Source organism: Eulemur rufifrons, chromosome 7 (genome assembly GCF_041146395.1).
Source record: "Eulemur rufifrons isolate Redbay chromosome 7, OSU_ERuf_1, whole genome shotgun sequence".
Taxonomy (NCBI): Eukaryota; Metazoa; Chordata; class Mammalia; order Primates; family Lemuridae; genus Eulemur; species Eulemur rufifrons.
The window spans coordinates 275,924,392-275,944,040 of NC_090989.1; the positions used below are offsets into that span (position 1 = coordinate 275,924,392).

The window sequence follows — 19,649 nt, forward strand, 5'->3', positions numbered from 1 at the left end:
TACCAATGCCAATCTCATCCCAAAGCTCAAGGTCAGAACCTCTCTTCCTAAAGACCTTCCAAGAGAAGGCAAAAATTAAGAAAGTTGAAAACTTACTCAAAGGTAAAGACCAAGAAAAACAGTGTTAGTCTGCTTTGACTTCAGCTAATGCAATCTGGTGGTATAAAACACACAAATCAATGTTAGTTTATTCCGACATGGTTCCTCTTTACCAATCGCCTGAGTTAATTTGCATTAAAGAAACAATGTTGTGGCAAAAGACAGTACTACTTATTTTATTCCTCATGTGAAACTGCTAAGATGAGCCCCATTAATAATCCATTTCACAAATTAAGAACGAGGAAAAAATAACTTGCATGACCTACCATCACACAGCTTATAAATTGCTGTACCTGAACTAGAACTTTTGCTTTTAACTGAACCATACTAAAGCCAAACCTTGTTCCAACAGAGAAGTTGAGCATTCCAGAAACACAACCAAACCATTATGCTTAAGGAGAGATATCACCAGAGTAGAGGCCTAGAATTGAATCAACAATCCAGTACTTACTATTAATAGCTGTATTACCTTAGGGCAAGTTACTTAATCTTTCTGTGCCTTGGTTTTTAACACCTGTAAAATGGGGTCAATAATAAATCTCTTCTGAGTTCCAGGAAGAAGAGGAAAAAATACACACACACACGTGTGTTGTATATACATATAAAGCAAATAGAAGCTCAAGAAATGTTAAGTTATATCCACAATCTTATTCACCCTTTGAGCTTTAGTCCATTTCAACATACAGTTACAAAAAAAAAATGATGATGATGATACTTGAGAAGCAGCTGCAGAATCTACTGGTACTTTAACTGGGTCCTTAGAAAACTGAAATGTGGACAGGTGAAAAAACAGCTGTATCAAGAATCATTAAGCCATAATGGATCAAACCCCAAAATTGCAAAAACGTTCTTAAACTGCATTAAACATTTCTGCCAATCATTCAATATAGCACCTGGAAAGAAAACCCAACCAGGAAAATTTCTTTTTATTTCTAAACTCAGTTTCCTTGCAGAGTTGCAAGTAGGATCCAATTATGGATTTAGACTCTTGGGGAGCCCTACCTTGGAAACTTCATTCCAAAAGAAAATCATGCCACCTGCCCTCAACAGCATTGCTCAAACTCTCCCAGGGTTTCCTCAGTTTGCAAATAGTGCAGATGACTAAAATACATTTTCATTATAGGAAAGTCTTTAGAATATTAAGTAGAAATTATCTTTTTTATGTATATTATCATCTCCACAAAAAGCCACACATGGACAAGAGGCATGTCTTAACCATCCAGACATGTTTCATTCTGCTCACCCACGGCCCCCAGAAAGGGCAGTGCAGTATAGTACCTGGGTGACCACAGGGACCATTCAGGCCTGGGCTGAGCCACATGCTCGAACCAACCTTGGGAACAGACAGAGAAAGTGTCTGTTAGCAGTGGGAAGCCAAGCTTGAAAGACCATATAGACCACTTTGAACATTACCAAGATAAATAACGAACAAAGGAAGCCAGTGGAGCAAAGCCATGATGAAAGAGAAGAAATCACCCCGGTCTATGATTTCCCAGTTCCAGTTTGTCCTCATGAAGCCCAGCTACATGTGGCTTCCTGTCTTTCACTAGACCACAGGCCCCTCCACCTCCATTGCTGCTCTTCTTGAGCTAGTTTTAGTGAAGTTCCACCTCTTGCATTCAAAAAAGCCTTAACAAAGACATTAGCCCATTGCCTGGCACACAGAAGGGATTCAATTAAACACATTTAAAAAACAGGAATATAGACTTTACGAAATACCTGATGTTAGATTGGCCATTCATATAATTACAGTTTCCTCAACAGTCAGTCCAATTTCCCTTAATCCACTTATTAAATAATTATTAAAGAAATAAACAGTATTTGACACAACATGATACTTTATTCCAATTTATCATCTAATAATTATTAGACACTCAAAGCTTACAATGAAAGCACAGCTCTGCAGTTCATATTGTTCTTTTAAATTGAATAATTTGGAATCCTGTGAAGAGTTCCACCTTATACCATATTCCCTCATTCTTGTGCAAATACAATCTGTCCATCAACATATTAGCATTTCAATCACCCTTGCTTTTTTCATAACTGGGAGAAGCTGTCTTCATTTATTCCTATTGAGCACCTACCACCTATGAATTATTTCTGAAGCTAAGCAGTAAAATTGAATTTAAATCCAAGTAAATGAGAAACTGTAACTATTTTCAAAAATAAATGTAGGACATTGGTTCCAGTTACATACCCCCAAATATTATAAATATGCTATTCAATGATTAATTTACTTTAAGCTGAATATAATTTCCTTTGAATTAAGTTGTTATAATAGTTGGAAATGGAAAACCAATCCCATTTTCAAGGGTTTTTTTTGTCTTTCTATTTATTTAAGAATTCTGGATCAATTTATATTCCTGAAGTAAATACATCCACTATTCAAAAAAAATTTTTTTTGTTAAGTCCCCTTTAAGCATCCCTTTAAGGCACTGACCATAAATGGTGTAATTTGCCCTGGACATCATTAAAATGTAAAGTTAATGAGGATTCAGCTGAAAACAGAAGGAATGTAACCTATTTTCAGGCAAAAGTTCTAACACAGCAATCAGAGGAAAAAGCTCTTTGATGTTTCTTTGTCTCTTCTCATTAATTTTTTTTTTGTCAAAAAAAAAAAAAGACTACTTAAACTTAAAAAAAAAGCACCAAAGTTTAAACATGATAATTATAACAGAACTCCAATGAGGTCGTTAGAATTTTTTTATGAGATAAACAAGAATCAGTCACATATACATGAGGATAACACCACCTACCTGGCAGAGTTGTTATAAGGTTTACAGATATTATAAGTAAAGGGTACAGCAGAATAACTGACACATGGAAGGTATTCACTGATATTCTCTCTCTCTTTGTCCCTCTCTGGTCCCCAAGGACCTAGTACAGTGCTGGTACAAAAATAGTATGCAAAAAGTCGCCATTATTATTACCACATATGCTGTATTCTTTTTTCCTACTGAAAAATTCACTATATTAACCCTAACCTTCTCTCTAAGATTTATGCAAGACTCAGCACCTCCTGTCACTAGGCAGGTGGGGCATTATCCAAATAACCAGCATGGAGTAAACAGTCCCATGTGACATTTTATCATGTGAAGTGCCTACACAGGTATAAATATTATATCCTCTCTGGTTTTATTGCCTCATTTTACAATTATACTACTAAAGAGCAAAATAGCATGCAGAATGTTAAGTGGCATTCTGCTGCTTGGAATTTCATCCCAAGGCTCCATTCAGAATAACAAATGTGGGAGCTTTTTCATCTCTGCTCTATTGTGAAGAAAGTCATCACCTTTACTTGAATATATGAAGATTTGGCTTTCTGCAACCCATTTTGTGCTAAGTGAAATCTTAAACCAAATGTGATTAATTATCAAGAAAATGTCATTTAGGAAGTATTATAGTGCTTTCCAGAGACACCTTACCCAGATTGATTGTTATATCAATCCCATAATTCCAGTAAACAAAGCCTAATCAGCAATAAGTGGATCTATCTAAGATGATCCACCCTTAAATAGCACAAAATTTAGACTTTCTCTTCACCCAAATGAAAACTTGTAAATTCAATAATCACAGTTATTTTAAATGTTGAGATCATCAAAATAATAAATATATCTCTAACAAATGTCATTTTAAAGGCATTTCCACATAAATTATCTCATTCTTACTAGTTTATTTATTCCATAAAAATTCATTAAATCTTCTTAGCATTGAGCACTGGTCATACAGTGGTAAAAAAAAAAATGCTGGTGATCTCTACCCTCACAGAGTTTAAGGTGCAGTAAAGAAGCTCAGACAAACTAATAACCATACAAAGAGCTTAATCACAAGCTATAAGTGCTACAAGAGCATATAGCACAAGAACAAGTTTATTCTGTGGATCTGAAAAGGTTTCTTTCCCTGAGGAGTTAATGTCATAGGTAAGGTCTGAAGGTATGGGAGAACTAGCAAAAAAAAGGTGAGAAAGAGTTTTAGGAAAGTGATAGTTGAGATGGAAAGAAATACCTAGTTTTTAAAGATATTTAGGTACATCAATCAAATTTTTCTGATATTGAATACAGAGCGTGAACAGGAAGGCAGGTGACCAGAATGAAGACAGGTTTTTAGCTTGCATACGGGATTTTAAAAATGTGTTGCTCACCAGAAGGGAACCCAATCTTCATTGGGCTTAATGAGCAGATCATGAGTTAGGATTCAGATATTTTGAATTTCAGAAGCCTTTGAGGCATCCAAACAGGTTGAGAGCTCAGAACAAATGTTTCATACCTCATTCATTTATTCGACATGCAGTTCCTACAAAATAATTTGTATTGTCATGTCCCATGCTCCTTATTAGGGGAAAGGAGATGAACAAGATGCTGAGCTGCCCTTTGAATGAAACAAGCACCATAACAGAGGTGTAGAAGTACACTGGAGTTCAAAGGAAGTAGAGACTGAGTATGCCTGGACAATTAGGAAAGGAAGCATGAGGAAAATTATCTTGACAAATGGCAATTCCTCAAATAGAGAAAGAAAAAAGGCATTTTAGAGAAATGATTAATCATCATTTCTAGTTGCTGCAACTACAAAGTATGTGAGTGAGAAGTAAAAGAGATCATGAGGACCAAATTTACAGAAATAAAAAGGATCATAAGAGAATCCTAGTATTACAGCTCTTTTAGAATTTGTCTAGCAGGTTTTCTGGTTTTTACAAAAAAAAAAAAAAGAGTCCTATGAGCAAATACATGCCAACAAATTAGATAAACAAAATGGACAAGCTCCTAAAAAAATATAAACGACCAAAACTGACTCAAGAAGAAATAGAAAATCTGAATAAACCTATAATAAATAAAAAGACTGAATTACTAGTTTTAAAACTTCCCACCAAAAAAATAAAGTCCAGATGACTTTACTGGTGAAGACCACCAAACGTTTAAAAAAGAATACTTATCCCAATTCTTCATAAACTCTCCAAGAAACAATAGGAAGAAAACCTTCCCAACTCATTCTACAAGGCCAGTATTATGCTGATACCAAAAGCAAACAAGTACATCCAATAAAACTGTAGAAATGCAAAACTCCTCAACAATATGCTAGCAAACCAAATCTAGCAACACATGTTAAAGGATAGTAAAAAGGATTATACATGACCGAGTGAGTTTTATCCTAAGAATGCAAGGTTGGTTTAATATTCAAAAATAGAATAAAGTAATAAACCATATCAAGAGAATGAAGGCCAGATGCAGTGGTTTCTGCCTGTAATCCTAGCACTTTGGGAGGTCAAGGTGGGAGGATCACTTGAGGCCAGGAGTTCAAGACCAGCACTGAACAACATAATGAGACCCTGTCTCTATAAAAAAATACAAAAATTAGCCAGGCGCAGTGGCACGCACCTGAGCTAGCTAATTATGAGGCTGAGGCAGGAGGATCACTTGAGCCCAAGAGTTTGGAGCTGCAGTGAGCTGTGATTAGGCCAGTGTACTCTAGCTTGAGTGACAGAGCAAGACCCTGTCTAAAAAAAATAATAACAAGACTGAAGAACAAAAATCACATAATCATTTCAACAGACATAGAAAATGCATTTGACAAGATCCAACATCCTTTCATGGTAAAAAGCACTCAAATTAGAAATAAAAAGAAACTTCATCAACCTGATAAAGGCCATCTACAAAAACCGATTGCTAATATAAAACATACTTGGTAGTGAAAGACTGAATGTTTTCCTTTAAGATAAGAGAAAAGACAAGAATATTTATTCCTGCCACTTTTACTCAACATTGTATTGGAGGTTCTAGGTGGGGAAAGTAGGCAAGAAAAAGAATGAAAATCATGCCAGACTGGAATGGAAGAAGTAAAACTATCTCTACTTGTGAATGACATGATCTTGTATGACGACAATCCTAAGAAATCCACCAGAAACCTACTAGAACTAGTGACCTAGTTCAGCAAGGTTGCAGGATAAAAGATCAATATACAAAAATCAATTGTATTCCTAAACACTATCAAAAAATATAAAAATGAAATTTAAAAATTCCATCTGCAATATCAAAAAGCTTAACATACATATAAATAAGTTTAACAAAACAATTGTAAAACTTGTCCAGCCTGAGCAAGAGCGAGACCCCATCTCTACTAAAAATAGAAAGAAATTATATGGACAGCTAAAAATAGATATAGAAAAAATTAGCCGGGCATGGTGGTGCATGCCTGTAGTCCCAGCTACTCGGGAGGCTGAGGCAGGAGGATTGCTTGAGCCCAGGAGTTTGAGGTTGCTGTGAGCTAGGCTGACGCCACGGCACTCACTCTAGCCTGGGCAACAGAGTGAGACTCTGTCTCAAAAAAAAAAAAAAAAAAAAAAAAGAATTGTAAAACTTGTACTCTGAAAACTACAAAACATTATGAAAAAACAACTAAAGATTACCTAAATAAATGGAAAGATATCCTATGTTCATGGATTGGAAGACCTAATATTGTTAAAATGGCAATGCTCTGCAAATGGATCTACAGATTTAATTCAACCCCTATCAAAATCCCAGCTGGACTTCTTTCAGAAACTGACAAGCTGATCCTAACGTTCATATGGAAATGCAAGGGACCCAGAATAGTCAAATAATCTTGAAAAAGAACAAAATTGGAGGATTCATACTTCTTGATTTCAAACTTTACTACAAAGCTATGGTAATCAAGACAGAGTAGTACAACATAAGGATATAAACAGGATTTAGAGCCCCAAAATAAATATTTACAATTGTCAGTTGATTCTCAACAAAGTAACCAAAACAATTCAATGAATAATCTTTTCAATAAATGGTGCTGGGGCAATTGAATATCCACATGTCAAAGAATGAAGTTAGATTCCTACCTTAAAGCATACAAAAAAAAAAAACTCAAAATGGATTTATAGACCCAAATGTAAGAGCTAAAACTATAAAAATCTTAGGAAAAAACAAAGAAGTAAACTTTGTAACTTTAGGATGAGCAACAGTTTCTTAGATACAACACCAAGGCACAAACAAAAGAAAAAATAGATAAATATGACTTCATTAAAATGAAAAACTTTTGTGTTTCAGATGACACTAGCAAGAAAAGGAAAAGTTCACCTATAAATTGGAGAAAGTACTTGCAAATCATATATCTGACAAGAAACTTGTATCCAGAATATATAAAGAACTCTTATAACTCAGTAATTTAAAAAAAAAAAAAAAGTGACCCAGTGAAGAAACTGGCACAGGATCCAAATAGATCTATCTCCAAAAAAGACATACAAATGCCAAATAAGCACATGAAAAGATGCTCAACATCATTAGGCATCAGAGAAATGCAAATCAAAATCATAATGAGATACCACTTCACACCACCAGGATGGCTATAATAAAAAAGACAGACAATAACAAGCATTGATGTGAAGAACCCTCAGACATCGCTGGTAGGAATGTATGGAACCCTCAAACATTGCTGGTGGGTATGTAAAATTGTGCATCTGCTAGGGAAAACAACTTGGCAATTTTTCAAAAAGCTGAAAATAGAACTACCATATGATCCAGCAATTTGACACCTAGGTATATACCCAAAGGAATTGAAAACAGGAACACAAACAGATTCCAAACAATGAATGACACTGTTCACTGAAGCATTATTCAAAATTGTCAAAAGGTGGAAACATCCCAAGTGGACATCAACGGATGAATAGATAAACAACATGTAGTATATACATACAATGGATTATTTTTCAGCTATAAAAAGGAATGAAGTTCTGATACACTACAACATGGATAAACCTTGAAAACATTAAGGTAAATGAACTACACCACACAAAAAAGAACAAATATTGTATGATTCCACTATATAAGGACCGTCAATTCACAGAGACAGAAAGTGGATTAGAGGTTTCCAGGAGTTGGGGTCAGGAGTGAATGCGTAGTTATTACTTAATGATTACAGAGTTTCTGTTTGGGGTGATGAAAGGTTTTAGTAATAGATAGTGGTGATGGTTATACAACAGAATGAATATAATTAATATCACTGAATTATATACTTAAAAATAGTTAAAATGGTAAATTTTATTATACACACACAACTCCACAATTTAAATAAATTAATATAATATAACCAAACCATTAAATTGTATCTTTAAATAGGCAAATTGTATGGTATGTGAATTCTATCTCAATAAAGCTGTTAAAGTAATTAAAATTAATATCAAACTGATGGTTTTAATAACAATTAGACACAGCTGAACAGAGAATTAATAAACTGGAAGACCTTAAGTTACTGAATGCAGCAGAAAGACAGATTGAAAACACAAAAAATGTGGTTAAAAATTGTGAAGGACGAAGTCTAACATGTGTTTAATCAGAGTTCCAGAAGAAGAAGAAGAGGATGGGAAGAGAAACAATAACTAGAGATATAAAGAAAGATCCCAATCCTCAGGTTCAAACGGCCAAATTCAAATACAGATATATAAAAAGGATACTCTACTGATACACATATATGATTGCTAAACTAGAAAATAAGACATTATCTACATATTATCTATACAAAAATGATAATCAGAATGGAAAAGGACTTCTCAACAGCAACAACTAAAGACAGAAGACAATTGAAATGACATCTCCAATGTGCTTAAAGAAAGTTACTATCAATCTGAAGGGAGGACGGGTAGTTTCCAAAATAAGGTTAAAATAAGGCGTTTTCAAATAAGCAAAACTAAAATATTTGCCACCAACAAAGAAATGTTATTCAGGCAAGAAGATCAGCCCAGAGGGAAAAAGTCTGAGATGCAAGAAGACATGAAGAAAAAGAAAGTAGAGGCCTGGCGCTGTGGTTCATGCCTGTAATCCTAGCAGTCTGGGAGGCCGAGGCGGGTGGATTGTTTGAGCTCAGGAGTTCGAGACCAGCCTGAGCAAGAGCGAGACCACCCTCCCCACCCCCCGTCTCTCCTAAAAATAGAAAGAAAATTAGCTGGACAAATAAAAAATATACAGAAAAAATTAGCCGTATTGTTCAGGAGGAGGGTAAAGATGCCAATTAACATTGCTAAGTTACATAAGCATGCCAACGTTTCTCAGAGGGACTGTTTATTTGTACAGGCATACTTGCTTTATTGTGTTTTGCTTTATTGTGCTGCACAGATAACTGTGCTTTTTACATATTGAAGGTTTGTGGCAACCCTGCATTGAACAAGTCTATTGGCACCATTTTTCCAACAGCATGTGTTCACTTCATGTCTCCATGTCATATGTTGGTAATTCTTGCAATATTTCAAACTTTTTCATTATTATTATATCTGTTATGGTGATCTGTGATCAGTGATTTTTTATATTACTATTATAATTGTTTGGCGGTACCACATACCATGCCCATATAAGACAGTAAACTTAATAGACAAATATTGTGTGTGTTCTGACTGCTCCACTGACCCAGCCATTCTCCTGTCTCTCTCCTCCTCAGAACTCCTATATTCCCTAAGACACAACAATATTGAAATCAGGCCAATAATTAACACTACAATGCCCTCTAAGTGTTCAAGGAAAAGGAAGAGTAGCACATCTCTCTCTTTAAATCAAAAGCTAGACATGATTAAGCTTAATGAGGAAGGCATATCAAAAACTGAGATAGACCGAAAGCTAGGGGGCACTGAACAGTTTGCCAAGTTGTGAATGCAAAGGAAAAGTTCTTGAAAAAATTAAAAGTGCTATTCCAGTAAACTCATAAATGATAAGAAAGCAAAACAGACTCATTGCTGATATACAGAAAGTTTTAGTGGCCTGGATAGAAGATCCAAACCAGCCACACATTCCCTTAAGCCAAAGCCTAACCCACAGAAAGACCCTAACTCTCTTCATTTCTATGAAGGCTGAGAGAGGTGAGGCAGCTACAGAAGGAAAGTCTGAAGCTAGCAGAGCTAAGTTCATGGGAATTAAGGAAAAAAGCCATCTCCATAACATAAAAGTGCAAGGTGGAAGCACCAAGTGCTGATATAGAAGCTGTTATGCAGAAAATTAGCTAAGATTATTGACAAAGGTGGCAACACTCAACAACAGATTTTCAATGTAGATCAAACAGCCTTATATTGGAAGAAGATGCCATCTAAGACTTTGATATCTAGAGAAGAGAAGTCAACGTCTGGCTTCAAAGTTCAAAGGGCAGGGTGACTCTCCGGTTAAGGGCTAATGTAGCTGGTGACTTTCAGTTGAAACCAATGCTCATTGACCATTCCAAAAATCCTAGAGCCCTTAAGAATTAGGCTAAATCTGCTATGCCTGTGCTCTAGAAATGCAACAAGAAAGCCTGGATGACAGCACATCTGTTTACACAGCATGGTTTATGGAATAGTTTAAGCTCACTGTTGAGACCTACTCAGAAAAGAAAAGGTTCTTTTCAAAATGTCACTGCTCATTGACAAAGAGCTCTGGTCACCCAAGAGCTCTGATGGAGATGTACAAGGAGATTAATGGTATTTTCATGCCTGCTAACGCAACATCCATTCTGTAGCCCATGGATCAAGGAGTAATTTCAAATTTCAAGTCTCATTTAAGAAATAGGCTGTAGCTGCCATAGACAGTGATTCTTCTGATGGATCTGGGCAAAGTAAATTAAAGATCTTCTGGAAAGGATTCACCATTCTAGATGCCATTAAGAATATTCATGATTCACGGGAAGATGTCAAAATATCAACATTAACAGGAGTTTTGAAGAAGTTGATTCCAATCTTCATAAGTGACTTTGAGGGGTTCAAGACTTCAGTGGAGGAAATAACTGCAGATGTGGTAGAAATAGCAAGAAAACTAGAATTAAAAGTGGAGCTTAAAGATGTGACTGAATTGCTGCAATCTCATGACAAAACTTGAACAGATGAGGAGCTACTTCTGATGAATGAGCAAAGAAAGTGCTTTCTTGAGATGGAATCTATTCTTGGTAAAGATGCTGTGAACATTGTTGAAATGACAACAAAGGATTTAGAATATTACATAAACTTTGTTGATAAAGCAGCAGCAGGGTTTGAGAGGACTGTTTCCAATTTTTAAATAAGTTCTACTGTGGGTAAAATGCCAGGAAACTGCATCACATGCTACAGAGAAATTTTTCCAGAAAGGAAGATTCAACTGATGCAACAAAATTCATTATTGTCTTATTTTAAGAAATTGCTACAGCCACCCCAACTTCAGTGACTACCACCCTGATCAATTAGTAGCTATCAACATTGAGGCAAGACCCTCCACCAGCAAAAAGATTACAATTTGAAGGCTCAGATGATCTTTGGTATTTTTTAACCAATATATGTACATTTTTAAAAACATAATGCTATTGCACATTTAATAGACTACAGTATAGCATAAACATAACTTTTATATGCATTGAGAAACCAAAAAGTTTGTGTGACTCATTTTATTGCAATATTCACTTTATTGTGGTGGTCTGGAATTGAACTCACAACATCTTCAAGGTATGCCTGTATTAGTTAATATTATAGACTCTGAAGGCACACTACCTGCATTCAAATCGCACTTCCACTACTCTATGGCTATGTGGCTTTTGATATAACCTCACCATGCCACAGTTTCCCCATCTGTAAAATGGAGAAAGTATCTATTTCATAGGGTCTTTGTGAGGATTAAATGGGTTAATATAGATAAAGCAGGTAGAATAATGACTGGTACATAGTAAGTCCTATTAAGTCATAGCCAGCATTATTTTTAGTGTAACTATTAAAGGTATAGAAATAGTATTTAAGTTCCAAATTATAAAAGGAAAAAAATAGAATGATAAAAATGCTTGGATAATCCAAAAGAAAGCAAGAAGGAAGAAAAATGAAACACAAAAAGCATTTCCAGTAAAAGATACAGATTGGATTTTAAAAGATGCAACTACCTATTGCTTTCAAGAGACACATCTTCAACATAAAAATGAGAAAATAGGATAAAGTGCATAATTGGATGACTTTTGATATATGTCTACATCCACAGAACCATCACCACAATGAATCACCCCCAAAAGTTTCTTCATGCTCCTCTATAATCTATCCCTCCCTGTCCACTCCCCACCCTCATCCCTAGGGAACTACTGATGTGCTTTCCATCACTATCGATTAGTTTATACTTTCTAGGATTTTATATAAATGGAATCAGACAGCATGTACTCTTTTTGTCTGGTTTCTTTCACTCAGGATAACTATGCTGAGATCCATCCATGTTGTTTAGTACATCGATACTTTGTTCCTTTTTATTACTTACTCTTATTCTATTATGTGCATATAACTCAATTTGTTTATCCCTTTCCAGCCTCTCTAGGCAACAAATGATGTTAAAATTAAGAAATGGCTTCTGGGTAAAGATCAAATCCAGGGCACTCTTAGGATACGATAAAGATAAAGCTGAGGGTGTGATTTTAAAATTCTTTTTAAGACCTCTGAAAAAATCCACGGTGATATCATAGAGAACCATTTAGTCAAACAACAGGGTTTCTAAAAAGCTTAAGAGTGGTGTTCCTCAGTGGCCTCATCAGAAATCCAAACTAGAAAAGGAGAGGGTATCAAAAAGACATTGGCAGGTAAAAATATTATGTAAAGGAGTAAATTCCAACAGATTCACAGGAGAACAGAGTTTTTAAGAGTCTTGTATTGGGAGAAACATTGCCAGCTTGGACTGAAAGCAACAAAGAAAATCCAAAATGGGGGAAAAAGGCCTTTGAATCACCAAACTCTCAGGCAGGAATAGGACTGAGTCTCCATCAAGAAACTTCGAACATTTGCCCAGCTATATTTCAGAACTGCTATGGAGCAGGGCTTCCCCTGTGCCTCCCACTGTCCCTCTTTTAGAAGATGAGTATCTACAACAGTTGTCTCATGCCTGCCCACTATTATATGTTGGGGAAGAGTAGTAGAGGTAGGAGTTGGGGGCAGATAACTTCTCTCTTTAGTTTACAAAGTGAGAGGACCTGTATTTGAGAAGCTATACTTAAGGAACTATGTGTAAGGTGACCTGTCCTCATCCAAGCCCGATTTAGTTTAGGAGATTGAGGGGTCTGAGCTGATGATGTAATGGAATGAGACTCTTGGAGGTAGGGAGGGCCCTTGGGAGAGACTGAGTGTACATGTATTTCCATAGCAACTGGGTATAAAATTGTTTGCTCTCTGCTCCCTCTCTACTGAGTTCCCACAGCAGTTCTGTCTGTCTCTAATATATTTATCCCAAATATTTATAGTTACTGGTTTACTATTTGTTGCCCTCATCATATTTAAACTCCTTAAAAACAAAGTGTTTTATTTTATTTATATCCATAGCATTAAATGGTCCCTCAAAGACTTGCTTGAATTTATGAATAAGTATATGAAGAAAGCCCAGTCTGTCGTGGACTCAGACCATCCAAAGACATGCTGATAGATATGATACCACATTTCCACTGCGATTATGAGATAGCTCTCAGTTGAACATGCAGGAACACTAAGCAATTAAAACCAAGAATGTTCACCTTGTCCTTTTTGTCACTATAGATTAGCTGCATATAGACCACATAGACAAAAGCAGCATATGAAATACTAAAACTCAAGACTGATTCTAGAGAACATCCTGAGAATATGGCCCTATAAGCCTGTATTTTAATAGACTGACACAGCTCAAAAGCATTGGCTGGTCTGAGTGCAACTGGTGGGAAAAAAAAAAAAAACCTTCCAAAGATGATTTTTTCATTTTGAATTTTATTGTAAATAACCAGTAATAGGTTATCAACAGGGCAGGACAGAGTTGAATCCCCAGCGGTTGTACAAAAGAACAGGAGGGAGGGAGAAAATATTGCATTTGAAACACTTTTGTAAAAAGCCCTTAAATGAAAAACACTGAAATTATGAGCTCTAGCTAGTTTACTCTGCTAACTCAGATTTTAGAGCGAAAAAAATCTTTCTGTGAGGGTTTCTAAGAGATGTCTTTTTTGACACAACAAGGGCTCAATGACAGAGTAAAGAAACCATTCAGCATCACTCCAGGGCAGCACTTAGAGACATCTTTCTGTCTTGAGATGCCAGCTTCTCTAAAAGGCTACTGTTCCTCTCAATGGGCTGAAAAATTTCTCAGATTAGGAAGCATCTCTTTTAGATAACTATTACAATATGTCTAAATGAGCTACTTCTAAGATATTATCATGGAAAAAAATTAAACATACACTATCACCCTTAGAAAGTCATCATCTGTGCATATAATTTGCAAGAAAAGAGAAACCTTGGGTGAAACAAATATTGGGCAGCAATAACTGAGGCAGATCCAAGTATTTTCACATCAATTTTTAATTTGTTACATGATCTCATTTTGAGCATGATCATTCTTAGCACTTTTCTGCTGGCAAATCAACCTTCCTAGTCTCTCAACACCAATGGCAAGTAGTGAACGTTCATTCTAGCCCTCAGCTAACTCTCCTGCCCAGGAACTTGAGACTGTTCCTTGATTCCAATCACAACCTTTGTAGAGAACTACTATATGTAACAGGACCCGAGGTTTTATACTTTGCCATAGATTTTTTAAAAACTAAAATTCAAACTGACCCAGAAAGCAGAGTAAAACAAACAAACAAAAAAAATGAATTGACTGATTTAATCAATTTAAGTTAATGGTTAACAGTCCAAATGAAGTTTGTCTCCCTCTTTTGTCTCTTGGTCAGGCATATGTTTATCTCAGCAGGTCCTTAGATAGTACCAGACATTGCCATAGCCTTCTGCATGCACGGTGGTAATAAATGCAGTGTACAAGAAATAGAAGATATTGAACCAATCCTTGACACACTCTAAATGTCTTTTCTACCTTGCTAGGAAAAACAAGGGTAAGTCCCTGGAGATATTCTAGAAGTAAATGAAACCATAGGTAAAACCCTACTCTAAAAAATACAATTATAATGTCCAGTTCTATGTAAATGGGGCTAATTCAAAAGCCTCGCAAACAACTGATACTAACATTGCCTTGCTTATTTGGACACAACAAATTCCACTGAAAGAGAAATTATCTAAAACAGAAATACTTTTAAATGTCTCTTCATTTAGCTAGCCACCACCTACTGAATAGGATTATCCTTTGGGGAAGAATTCAAGCAACAGGGTTCCTGCTCTGAAGAAGGGCATCTAACCAAGTCCACGAGGAGTGGCGGAGAAGGGAGGTGAGGGTAGACACAGAAAAAGGAGGATTAAAGAGGACCTTACAAAAGAGGTGGCACCTTATCTGAGTCTTAAAGGACAATGGAAGTAAACCAAGAAAATAAGGAGTAAGAAGATAGTACAGAAAGGAGAAAGACTAGGTGCTAACACATGGAAGCAAAGAAACCAACATGACTAAGCTAGAGCACAAGGGCAATGACAGGGAGTCATGAGACATGAGGGAGGAGAGGTCAGCCAAGCCATAAAGGGACTTGTGCACCACACCAAGCATTCGAGTATTACCCTACAGGTAATAGAAAGACATTACAGGGTTTAAGCAGAAGATTGGCTTGATTACATCTGTTTAACACACGTATCTATCTCCTGACAATAGGACAGAAGATGGGTTAGAAGGGTAAGACTCCAGCCAAAAAAACCAATTAAGAGGCAGTAATTCAAGGAAGAATAAGGAGGGCTAGAACAAAGTCAAAGGCAATGGAGTTGTATGACAAGGGAGAAAAAAGATACGAAAGAGATCAAGAAATTAGACTTCCCCTTCTCTTCCTAACTCACAATTCAATCCTAAAGTCAAAGTACACATCCACACCTAGTAGGAAGTAGTCACAGTGGTCCAGAGTTGGGTAAGGATGGTATCTACACATGAGGACTTGCCCAGCATGGGGAGTCAGAGTCCAAGCAGTGGGAGGGCGGTGCCCAACCTGTAATGGGCAATCTAGTATAGGGTGTCAGAACTCGAGTGTGACTAGGGTGCCCACAGGAGAGTGATCAAGTGTGAGGAGTCAGCTCAAGAAGGGAGAAGTGGTCACCCACAGGTAACAGTTGCCTGACATGGGGTGTGAAAGTCAAACAGTTTGAGAAGAGTGTCCATGTTAAAAGATGACCTGGGTGAGGTATCAGAGCATATGAGCAGGGTAGGGGTCACGTAACAGAGTGTCAGATCCCAAGCAGGGTGAGGTGGGGAACAACATGGAAGAGGGTGGCAGCCACTTATAGAGTATCAAAACCCAAGGTGAAGAATGCACCCACTCAAAAGGACCTGCCTTGCATGGGGTGTCAAAGCCCAAGCTGGATGAGGTGGGCATCCATGGAGGACAGGCAGAGTGGCATAGGACATCAGGGCCCTAAGGAGGGCATCCACATTGGGAAGGAGGCTGTGGCAGCTATGAAGACAGATTAGTCATGCACAAGGGATTCATCAAATAAGTAAGCATATTAAGGATAATGGGAATCAGGCTCCTCACTGCCAAAGAAAGAAGTTACAAATATTGAAAGAGAGAAAACTAGAATGAATCTCGTGGTATTAGGTGAAATTGGAAGTACTGGTATGAACTCACACTTTTCAATACACATAAATATAGAAATACATATTGATGTAAATATGTGTGTGTCCACAAACACATCATGTATTCTCCAGTTCTGTCCACTAAGAAGGCCTAGGAGAAGCGACACCCCAATAGTAATGAGTACACCAAGCATCCAGATTTTGGCTTTTAAACAGCATTCTCCACTAAAAGAGTGCCATTGCTGTGCCATTGGAAAATGGCAGATTTCAGGGCTAAGAAAAAGAAAGTAAAAGATGAGTATAGAATATCTTGGCCAAAAAGCAAGGAAGTACTCAAAGAACGATGAAGACAGGTCAAAAGAACACAAGAGCCCCTTCAAGTTGGCTCCTACCGAGCAAAGCTGAAACAAACTGAATAATGCGATTTATTCAAATGATGATTTGAATAATTCAATAACAACCTTGAATAAAAGAGGAAACAATGAGTCCAAAATCAAATAAAAAAATAAATAAAGTATAATGAGAAATGGAACATTTAGGTAATTTCAAAGTACTTTCCCCCAAAACACTTACTAATTACAAAGTAAATTAGTAAGTAAAGAGTAACTAACATTTCAACAGAAAAGTCTGGCAAACACTACCTTAATCAAGTGATAATCATCAGCAATCAGACAAAATAAAATTGTGCATTATGTGATATGAGAAGAGCACAGCATCACTTCCATGATATTCGCATCCAAGATGCTTAGCCTAAATCTGATTGTAAGGAAACATCAGACAAACCCAAACCAAGGCCTGTAATCTTCAGATCTCATGGTCATGAAAGTCAAGGAAAGACTAAGAACTGTTCCGACTGAGGGAGACTAAAGTGATATGAAACTAAATACAAGGCTGGGTGCGGTGGCTCACGCCTATAATCCTAGCAGTCTGGGAGGCCCAGGCGGGAGGATCGCTTGAGGTCAGGGGTTCAAGACCAGCCTGAGCAAGAGTGAGACCCGGTCTCTACTAAAAATACAAAGAAATTATCTGGACAACTAAAAATATATATAGAAAAAAATTAGCTGGGCATGGTGGCACATGCCCATAGTTCCAGCTACTCAGGAGGCTGAGGCAGAAGTATTGCTTGAGGTCAGGAGTTCGAGACCAGCCTGAGCAAGAGTGAGACCTCATCTCTACTAAAAATAGAAAGAAATTAGCTGGACAACTAAAAATATACAGAAAAAATTAGCTGGGCATGGTGGCATATGCCCATAGTTCCAGCTACTCAGGAGGCTGAGGCAGAAGCATTGCTTGAGGTCAGGAGTTCGAGATGAGCCTGAGCAAGAGCAAGACTCCCTCTCTACTAAAAATAGAAAGAAATTAGCTGGATAACTAAAAATATAGAGAAAAAACTAGCTGGGCATGGTGGTGCATACCCATAGTCCCAGCCACTCAGGAGGCTGAGGCAGTAGGATTGCTTGAGCCCAGGAGTTTGAGGTTGCTATGAGCTAGGCTGATGCCACAGCACTCTAGTCAGGACAACAAAGTGAGACTCTGTCTCAAAAAAAAAAAAAAGAAAGAAAGAAAGAAAGAAACGAAATACAATTTGTGATTCTGAACTGAATCCTTTTGCTTTAAAGAACCTTATTGGGGGCGGGCGCGGTGGCTCACGCCTGTAATCCTAGCACTCTGGGAGGCCGAAGCGGGTGGATCGCTCGAGGTCAGAAGTTCGAGACCAGCCTCAGCCTGCGCAAGAGCGAGACCCCGTCTCTACTAAAAATAGACAGAAATTATCTGGCCAACTAAAATATATATAGAAAAAAATTAGCCGGGCATGGTGGTGCATGCCTGTAGTCCCAGCTACTCGGGAGGCTGAGGCAGTAGGATCGCTTGAGCCCAGGAGTTTGAGGTTGCTGTGAGCTAGGCTGACGCCACGGCACTCACTCTAGCCCGGGCAACAGAGTGAGACTCTGTCTCAAAAAAAAAAAAAAAAAAAAAAAAAAGAACCTTATTGGGACAAGTAGCAAAAGTCTAAGAATTAGATGGCAGTACTATATCAATGTTCATTTCCTCATTTTGATGACTATATTGTGGTTGTGTAGGAGAATCACCTTGTCTGTAGCAAAAACTCACTGACACATTTGAGAATGAGGTCAGCAACTTATTCTCAAATGGTGCAGAGGAGAAAAGTTCTTTGCAGCATACTTACAACTTTCCTATAACTTTGAGATCATTTAAAATATTTTTAAATTTCTTTTTAAAGACTTGAAACAAATCTTAGATTTAATTGGATGTAGGGTAAGAGTCTAGGATGACTTTCAGGTTTCTGGCATGAGCAAGTGAAGGGGTCCTGATACCATTCAACAAGACCCTAGAATCGAAGGAACAGTTAGGACTGGCATTTCGGTTTTGCTAGGTGGCCAGTGGTGGGGGCAAAATGTTGGTGGGCAAGGGGAGGTTAAATTCAGCTTGAGATGCCTATGGGGGCATCCAGAAGCAGCAGCTAAGAGCTGAGGATCCAGGTCTGGCACTCAGGAGTCTGGGCCAAAGACACAGACTAAGAAACTATCAGTCTGTGGGTGACAGTAGAAACCATCACACTAGGAGAGTTTATTCTCCATCACATTCCATAAACAATTTGAGATGACTTACAAAAACACACGTAGTTAAAAGATGAACAATACACATGTAAAGTGAAGGAGTAAGGGCAAAAGGAAAATAAGAGGAGGAAAAAGTATGCCAGCGATGATGGCATACAAAAATGCATAACCAAAAAAATACGCACAAAAATAACAGCACACCACAAAAGCCAGAAGGCAAATATGGCCCTAAGCTTCCAATCAAAGGAGACTGTATAGCAAAGAGGAGCCTATGAACACTGCATTTGGACACCCATCTAACATACAGTCTGTGTTCCTCATCTCTTACTAACAGTATAAGCCAGGTATTCTCTTCATGAAAGAAAATAAGGATATATCATTTTCTGTGTGCTATCAAAATGGGCTTATACTTTAACATTACATAAATAAAATAGTCTAATATTCTTTTAGTCATTAAAATACAAATCTATCTATATCCATGAATACTTTCTCTTCATTTATAGGACCTGGAATAAATTAAGAATATTAATAACACTAATATTTGCATGGAGTTTACAGTTTAAAAGGCATTTTT

The 19,649-nt window shown here is 37.2% G+C and overlaps 1 protein-coding gene and 1 pseudogene across 11 annotated transcripts in view; one reads left to right on the forward strand and one right to left on the reverse strand.

Moving 5' to 3' along the window:
• Positions 1–19,649, reverse strand: part of DENND1A (DENN domain containing 1A) — a 499,384-nt gene that overhangs the window by 420,781 nt on the left and 58,954 nt on the right. The gene's annotated exons all lie outside the window — the stretch shown is intronic.
• Positions 4,741–4,812, forward strand: LOC138388940 (U7 small nuclear RNA; annotated as a pseudogene).